General features: G+C 37.4%; 1 protein-coding gene across 1 annotated transcript in view; it reads right to left on the reverse strand.

The window, feature by feature from the left end:
• Positions 1 to 8,678, reverse strand: part of FRAS1 (Fraser extracellular matrix complex subunit 1) — a 412,381-nt gene that overhangs the window by 402,921 nt on the left and 782 nt on the right. The window lies entirely within an intron of this gene.

The following is an 8,678-nucleotide window of genomic DNA, read 5'->3' on the forward strand; positions in this document are numbered from 1 at the left end:
GGGTAGTGCACTGGATTATGTTGATGGCACATGGGTGATTTGGTGATGGGAAGCCCACAGGGACGGAAAAATGCACAAAATGATGTCAAAATAAACTATTATATTATTTTTTAAAAATTGTTTGGATTTTAAAATGAATGCATACTATAGATACAGTGCACATTTTTGTGATAAACCTGCAAAGACTTCATGTCCAGTGCAAATTACCTATCCAGGTAATCCCTATCAGTCTTTGCTTACCAAATTTCCACTGTAATTCAAGGGGCCAACATTATCCCTTTTGGTTCTCAATGCCTTTGTTCACCTTGGTTTCCAATGAGAGTTGCATTTGGTCGGTTCACATCCCTTGAATTTGATTCCTCTCCTCCCCTTCAAGAAGTTTCCTAGCACAAAGGATGATTTTGATCCTTCTCCTTTGTACTCAGAAAATTTTGTTCCTACAGCATTTTTCTGTGAATTCATTCTCTATTTCTTCTCTGTGGTAGCGTTGTTAATACTGTGGAAATGACATGTCTACCCCACTACAATGTAAATGTACACTTAGGACAGGAACTATTTCCACACCTTATTATCCCTACTCCCATGTAGTAGGCATCCACTGAAATATCTATTTAATGCATCTAACACAATATATTCTCTTTAGGGATACTAAAGCAATTTACTTGAGAGTGATGAAGAGAGTAGTTACTTGAAAAGAACTCTTCTATTGAATATCTGACTTCTAAAACTTTTCACCCATTTTGTATGCAATTATGTTTTCTGATGGGCTGATTAGGAGCTGATTGGGAACTGATACGTCTTTATATTTTCCACTCATTAAGCACCAAATAAGAAACAGAAAATTTGCTTCCAAATGAAAAAGGAGTCTGAATTTGAAAGCCTATATATGCTGAATAACTAGCATATCATAAATTCTTTTAACTTTTATATGTGAAAACAAGATTTTAATTTTAAAAAATTACATCATTATCTTGACTGATTTTTGAGTAGCAGGAAACCTAGATACATATGGACAATGTGCTAACAGCTACCCTCTCAGGAACTAAGGCTACAAAACAGAGTAGAACAGTATAACCACAACAAGACAAAGACAATGTGCCATATCTGGTTTCTAAAAAGTGAAGGATACATTTTATTACAGTGTTTAGCCACTAACAGGTAACTCAGGAAGTCTCAAAAATACTTACTTCTCTGGAATGGAACTGCTTTACCTTTTCCACAGTAATAAAATTAAGAACAATCTTCAAAGAAAATGAGATGACTCTTGAGACTAGCATTTGAATCAATGACCTTCGTGGGTAAATTTTTAAACGACTGTTTTGTGTTTCACATCCAAATAGAAATAACTAGACATAACATCTTAGGAGGAACTTCTTCTCAACAGACATTCTTTAAGAACTCCAGTTCCACACTTGAACATAATACAGATCATCTGTGGCCTTCTCATACATGAAAAATGAACAACCAACCTCATACAGAACAATTAGAAACTGAAAGCTTTTCCTCTAAGACTGGATACAAGAGAATGTCCACTTTAGGCAGCTCTCCTGACCACCTGTGACTATGCCAGGGCCTTTCTTTTTCTTTCTCCTTTTAGTAATTAACCTGCTTTTTAAAAAATAATAAATAAATGTAAAAAAATGAAAGCACACCACTACTATTCAACATAGTGTTGGAAATCCCAGGGAGAGTCATTAAATTAAGCAAGAGAAAGATATAAAAGGAATCCATATTGGAAAGGAATAAACATTACTTTCAGATGAAAGTAGTCACAGAAAACCCTAAAGTTTCCACACACAAAAAAAAAATACTAAAAAAAATATCAGAATAGGAAAAAGGCAGAATACAAAATCAAAATACAAAATATTAGTTATGTACCTGTATGCAAACAATGAACCAGAAGAGAAAGCAATCAAGAAAACAATCTTCTTTACAATTGAATCAAAAAGAAAAAGTACCTGGAAACAAAGGTGGTGAAAAGTCTGCACCATGAAAACTGTAAGACATTGTTTAAAAAAAAAAAAAAAAAAGACACAAAAAATAAAAAGAAGTTCCTGCTCAAAGATTGAAATAATTAATACTGTCAAAATGACCATCTTATCCAAAGCAATATACAGATTCACTTCGACCCCTGTTAAGATTTGAATGGCATTCTTCAAAGAAATAGAAAAAAAAAACTACTAATATGTGTGTGAAAACAGAAAAGTCCTCAAATAGCCAAAGCAATCCTAACAACAACAACAAAAAAAAGTGGTATCACATTCCCAGACTCAAAACTATACTACAAAGTTATTATTATGAAAACACCATGGTACTAGAATAAAAATAAATATACACGCCAAAGGAATAGAACAGAAATAAATCCACACTTAAATAGATAGATAATCTTTAACAAAGCAATCAAGAGTAGAACAAGGAGAGAGGGAAGTATCTTCAAAAAATGGTGTTGAGAAAACTGAGACATACAAAATAATGAAGCCAGACCACTATCTCACATCATTAACTCAAAATGGATTAAAAACATGGATAAAAGACTTGAAAGCATAAAATACAAAGAAGAAAATATAAACAAAACACTTAAAAGACTTTGGTTTAAGGGATGTCTTTGGGGCATCAACTATAATGACAAGGGAAACAAAAACAAAAATAAACAAATGGAACTACATCAAACTAAAAAGTATTGCACAGCAAATAAAATTATCATTAAAGCAAAAGATACCCCTACTTAGTGTAAGAAGATAGATGTACATTATACATGCAACAAGGACCTAATATCCAAGACATATACACCTCAACAGAATGAAAACATATAACCCCACCAAAAAATGAAAAGAACAGGTAAATAGACACTTCCCCAAAGAAGATGCAGATAACCAACAAACACATGAAAAAAATGCTCATATATACTTACTAGGAAAATGTAAATAAAAACCACAATGAGATTCCACCTCACACCCATGAGAATGACCCACATCAAAAAATCCAGAAACAACAAGTACTAGTGAGAATGTAAAAAAAAAAATAGGAATCCTCATACACTGTTGGTAGTACTGCACACTGGCCCAACCCCTAGGGTAAATATTATGGAAGTTTCTCAAAATATTAAAAATAGATCACCACATGATCCAGCAGTTTTACCCCTAGGTGTCTAGGAGTGAACACAAAAACACTATTTTGAAAGGGTAGATGATCTCCATGTTCATTGCAGCACTGCTTACAACAGTCAAGTTAATGGAAAATACACAAGTATCCCAGAACAGGTAAGTGAATAAAGAATATGTGGTATATGTACACAGTAAATTACTACTCAACAATAATAAAAGATGAAATTTTGCCATCTGAGATAATATGTATGGGTCTGAAAGGAATTAGGCCACGCAAAATAAGTCAAAAGGTGAAAGGTAATTCCAGGTGACTTCACTTATAGGTGGAATATAAAAAAAAAAAAAAAAAGTAGCAGACTCAAACCACAACAAACCCTTGAAATCTAACTACAGAAGTAAAGCCACAAAAAGAGAAGGTGAGGGGTGAGAGCAAGAGGGGGAAGCCCAATGGACCACAGAAGAGGATTATTGGAATTTGGTGGTGGGCACGGTGTGATAACATACATTTGTTTCACACATATAGTGCTGTGGTATAATGTTACTTCAATAAATAATTTTTTAACCGCACTCCAAAGAGCTAGTATTTTAGTGTATGGCATGTCACAAGAAAAGATATATATATAGATCATATCATATATAGGTAATATGTATAACATGGTATCATAGATATCTGTATGTCTGTATAAAATTATAAGTGATAGATACGTATATATAATATATACGTATATATATTAAATTAAAAGTATCACAAATAAACATATACCAACACAGATGATTTGTTCATAATCATTTCAAAATCATATATCAATTTCAAAATCTTTTGAATGGACATATTGAATTACTTATGATGTTTAAAACATAAAAGATTATCACTTAGGTATAATATAACAAATGTAAACCTTTAGAATAAATAAACAAAATTTGACCTTCACAATGAGACCACCTTCAATAATTTTATTACCTTTCAATAGCCAGTATCTTTTCAAGACTTCAAAATCAAGTATATTAAGCAGTAACCAAGAACCCCTATCAGAACCCATTTCTGGAAGTTCAGATGCTACAAACTCACTGTAAGGTGAGAAAATAAAGCAATAGGGAGTGTGGCGGCTTCACATACACACTTGGTTAAGCCAAACATCTGCTAGAGAGGGGAGTCAAAATGCTACATAGTTGCTGATAAATTCTATCATTAGGGGAAGGAAATAACTCAATTTGGGTTGCTCTACGGTGTACAACTCCAAAGGAAATAAGTTTCACCCTCGGAGGACTTTGCTAAAATACAACAGCTCTACCCCCAAGGCAGCTGCACAAATGTGTCTGTTAACATGGCTTCCAAAACTTCGTTTCTATTCCCTTGAGATAATAAAGCCTTCCACTGTGATGCCCAGTCCTATCAAACATTTACCACCACCCAATGCCAGCTGCGATCCTCCTAGGCAAGCAAATTTTGCCCCCACACACAAGCACATGCTTCTCATCCCCCAGGAGATGAAGTTGGGAGGTTGGTTGACTTGGTGCAGGCTAGTCTCTGGCTCTGCACTAAAACAGAATCTTTTTTATTAATCCAACAACTCATATAAAATAACCATATGGTGGTATTTTATGACTACTTGTGTCTGAATAAAATGAAGTAGTAATATTGCCATGTGAGTCCATAACAGTGAATACAGATGGTGGTTCCCTCACTAAGTTGTCTTCTCCACTTACAACTTTTTAAGGAGTAGCTAGAATCATTGCAGCATGAAGTTCTGTGAGTGAAGGGGTTACATATGGTGCCAAGAAAAAAGCTAGGACCCTGAGACCTTTCTTCATTCTTGTGGTCAAATAGGCAAAACATTACTTCATAGTCATTTAAACAAATGTGTTTTTACTATCACATTATAGCATGTTCTTTATTACATAACTGTATGAAGTCTGAAGATTTTAGTGAAAATGTGTGATCTGAGTTACACCGGCACTTCCAACGTCACTGAAACTAGTCACTACAGAAGCTGGACCTTCTGAGTACATTAGGGAAGTTAAATCCAAGAGTCACAAAATGTCAGGCCCATTAGTTCCAAGAACTATTCATGGTATACATGACCCTAAGGTATGAAGAGATTTGGAAATTGTGGTGTCACAGAAGTTTTATTCATTAGGAACAGTCAAGTTGGCATTTAAATGTTCAAGCTTCATGTAGTGTTAAAATTCAGCATATGGCTTGTAGATTGTTGTTAAAACAGAATCTTGTTCTGGAATGAAAGGACTGCCCTGATTGTTGTCAACCAGGATTCTGATCAATTAACAGTTAAAATAAAATTGGCCAACAGTTTTTGAACTGGTTGTAGATTTGGCAAATGGCTCCAACTTTGCCATGTGGTAGTCTCCTCCCCTCTCCTGAGCCATGTGGTGGTGAGTATTTTATGACTACTTGTGTCTGAGTAAAATTGAGTAATATTGCCACTCAAGTCCATAACAGTGAATACAGATGGCTGTGCCCTCACTAAATGATGTGCATGAGGAGCTAACGCCTAGAGTCCAATCTCCAGTAGAGAACAGAAACGTAATATGATGGAAATAAGAGCCTATGACAGTAAATCATCTCTTTAATTCCACTAGCAGGAACATGCAAAACCCTTAACATACAAAGTTGCATTTATTCAATATTGGAAAATCCACCAAGGACCAATGTTCACATATCCTACTGCAACTTTACTGATATTAACAATTTCTGGATATACAAACTCCCTGAGGGCCAGTGTTATAAATTCAATTTTTGATGTTTGTATCCCCCCTACCAGACACATAGCTCTAAATAAGGATTTGTGAAATGGAAAAATGAAGAGCTGAAATATTTATTCCCCTTCTATGCCTTCCCTTCCTTAACACTGAGTTTTAAGCATCAAATCTCACATAGAAGGAACTCTCAGTCAAGAGGAGAACTAAGTATGCTGATCCCCCACAAATAAAACACATTGTCTAACAAATAATCCTTTTCAATGTATTCTGTTATTGGCATTTATGGGGAGCGCCTGGGCAACTGTGGTATTGGCTAAAGTGGCATGGAGAGTGATGGGGCACAGACTTAAAAACTCAGTTCTCCAGTGGGGGGAGGGAAGTGTACTGGACTATGGTGATGGCACACGGTGATTTGGTGATGGGCAGCCCACGGGGATTACAACTGAGATGGAAAAAGGCACAAAATGATGTAAAAATAAACTATTATATTATTGGGGGTGGGGGGAACTCAGTTCTCTTAAACTCTAATCCTGTTTCCCTATATCCAAGCCAACATGTTCTATCTAGTGCAACTTCACAGAATTTCTACTGTCAGAGAATCTCTACTCAAGATGTGCTTCTCCAGAAAATTTCATGGCAGAGCTTATTTGACTCAGAATGTATCCGTGTTCACTAGAAGTTTCTTTGTGACTTTTTTATTTTATGAAGTTCTCAACTCAGTAGTTTGTCAGCTTGACAATTTGAGACAATGTAAAATAACACTGCTAGTAGTTTGGTGATAAAAACTCTATTTTTAATAAATAAAATTTAGAACCAAAAAGTTGCGACAGACCAGGAATAGGAGGCAAATATTGACCCTGCTTTTTCTGTATTAGATGATTGGCAAAAATATTTTAGAGCTCTCACCTAGCCAACTTCAGCATTTGGAATCAAAACCCCAAGACACTTAGATATTACATTCAAGGTCATACTGAAGCTTCTCATAGAAGCCACTTTATGGTTAATTCAAAAGAATGTGATTTGCTAATATTCATCACACCAGTATTTTTTAATCACCTTTTGTGTACTAGCAGCTGAGCTGGAGATACAAGAATAAGCAAGAGCCATCTTAAGCTCTTAGTGAGCACACTGAAGGAGGACGACCACACCTTTATCAGCTCTAGCTGTAGGATTATTAACTGATGTACTAGAAGCCTGTATGACATGCTCTCTGATTTAGAAAAATATATATTTGACTTGGTGACAGCAGTTGCTAATTTAGAATCCTATCTCAGCAATGCTGAAAACGTGCTATTTCTCACTGAGGACAAATTCTTCCATGGTCACTTCAAGAGAAGTACACTTGTGAATGCTTGTTTCCCATTCTTAAAAACCATTGCCAAGGCTAATAATAAAAACGTGAGGAAATCTCTAAGACCCTTAAAATTTCCAACTTTGTCCTCAATGTCCTTATTTTTAAGAAAAAAGGAAAACTTGATAACCCAAATCAAAGTCCTCATCAGGTGACAGCTTTTTTTTTTTTTTTTTTTGGTATTTGGAATTTACATCACTTACTTAAATTCATTAAATGAGATAATGTAAAGTTCTTAACACAGTGCCAGGCAAACATATACTCAATAAATGCCCATAATCATGCCCTCATTGATGATTATTAGATAAGCATCACCATGACTTGCTGGAAACTCAAGCATCTATCAGTCAAATTTGTGAAATGATTCCAGAATGTTCTGAAAGTGAGGCCAAACATTTAAGCAAAAAGTTTCCAAAGAATCTTTGGCAGAAAAGCGCCCCTCTCTCCCTGTCCTTGTCCTACCTTAACATAAGACTGGACAGTCTTAAACTCTGCCCACAGTATCAGCCAGTCTTCTCTAGAGCGAACCCTGCAGACTTTTTAGTAATAATGGTTTTTATAATTTCAAGAAATTTGAAAAACTGCATCATTCCAACTGCCCCCTAGTGAGCAATCTAGGAGAGAGAGCACGTTTTCAGCCCTGCTGAGATAGGATCCTAAATAAGAACCTGCCACTACCAAGTGAAAACATAATTTTTCTAAGTCTTAAAGTTCAGATTTGGTCTGAGCTGACTCTCCCATCTGAACTATTAATACAATTAAGCCCTTAACTTTTATTTGTTGGTAAAGTATGCAGCACACACACATACAGTAAACGACATATTTTTACTGGTTTGAACAGGTTCTGCACAAGCCCCAGGCGTGCTTTTTCCGGCGACAGTACACACTGGCACGACCCGGGAGGGAACGGGCAGGAGATAGCCTTCCCCACCCCAAGCTACATCACTGCGCGTGGATTTCCAAAGCCACGCCACTTTCTCCCGGGAAGCGAGCAAAGAACTGCACTCCAGGGGCTGGAGGTCGACCGGAGGCAGAACTTCCTGGCCTCGCGCGGCCCCAGTCGCGCGCCGGAGCTCTGCACCCGCAGGTGGCCCCCACCTGACACCGGGCGGAGAGGGCGCCCCGCCCCGCGTCCGGGCTGCCGCGGCTGCGGCTCAGATTTGTGGCGGGGCAGGTGAACTCTCCTTCCCGCAGCTGGATGAATAATGAATGGAGCCGGAGGGAAAGCCGGGAGGCCGGGGCTGTGGATTAAGCCGTCTTCCCAACAGCCCGCTGGCTCCCTCCCATCTTTAAGCACCGGCCAAGCGACTTTACGGGCTCCCCAGAGCAGGTGGGAGCTCCCAGAGCTTAGCGCCCTGCGTGCGCCATCCTAGGTCCCCCAAACTCTTCGTTACTTATTGATTCATTTATTTGCCTGAGTCAAGACTGTTTTTGCTATCATGGCGACAACAATGCTCAGCCTTTCTTTGCCCCAGCTCCACGGTTTTACGCATAAGTTGGAGCCC

Source organism: Condylura cristata, unplaced genomic scaffold, assembly GCF_000260355.1.
Source record: "Condylura cristata isolate star-nosed mole 26May11 unplaced genomic scaffold, ConCri1.0 scaffold00012, whole genome shotgun sequence".
NCBI lineage: Eukaryota > Metazoa > Chordata > Mammalia > Eulipotyphla > Talpidae > Condylura > Condylura cristata.